The following is a 690-nucleotide window of genomic DNA, read 5'->3' as shown; positions in this document are numbered from 1 at the left end:
TGAATACACGCACGTTTGGGTGCGGTTGCCTTCAAAGGGAGTGAGGCAATAAGAGAAATAATTTCCAAATTTTGTATAATAGCGATAAAACTATTGTGTAATCGTTGGTTATTTTGATTAGCGAAATGGTATCAAACGGAAAATCATTGCAGATAATCGCCAAACTAATATGTTGAAATTGATATAACAAAGAGATATTCCATAGCAAGTAAACTCAATTCTGTATATCCAGTTAATGAATTCTAATCATATATATTATCACCAATGTATTTATCTATACTCTACTGTTTACACCCAGAAATACTCTTGAATATAATCATAAATTAATATAACCATAGATGAGTATCAGCACCTTCTTGAGCATATCCAAAATATGCTAAAAATATAACCTTCAATAAACGTGAGCATGCTGTATGATAATACAACATATCCCGAATATACTCATCCACAGGTATAGTCAAAGATAATATAACCATTTGACTGAACATACTCACAGCATAGCATAAAGTTACTCGTCAGCGAATATTATCAGTGAATATAGTATGATCCTTTAACTGAATTTACATCGAGAAATAAACCGTTATACTAGATATGATTGTTATAATATCTTCACCAGAAAGACCAACGATAAACGGATCTAAAAAGAAAAAAAAATACAAACCGCTAACTTTACCTCCTAAAAACAAGCCC

General features: G+C 31.3%; 1 protein-coding gene across 1 annotated transcript in view; it reads left to right on the top strand.

The window, feature by feature from the left end:
* The window catches only part of LOC119594567 (anoctamin-8-like), a gene marked incomplete in the record, with an annotated part of 84,413 nt that overhangs the window by 39,634 nt on the left and 44,089 nt on the right, over nucleotides 1-690 (top strand).

Source organism: Penaeus monodon, chromosome 34 (genome assembly GCF_015228065.2).
Source record: "Penaeus monodon isolate SGIC_2016 chromosome 34, NSTDA_Pmon_1, whole genome shotgun sequence".
NCBI classification, from domain to species: Eukaryota; Metazoa; Arthropoda; class Malacostraca; order Decapoda; family Penaeidae; genus Penaeus; species Penaeus monodon.
The sequence above is the reverse complement of the archived record's forward strand: the minus strand, read 5'-3'. Positions and strand labels throughout refer to the sequence as shown.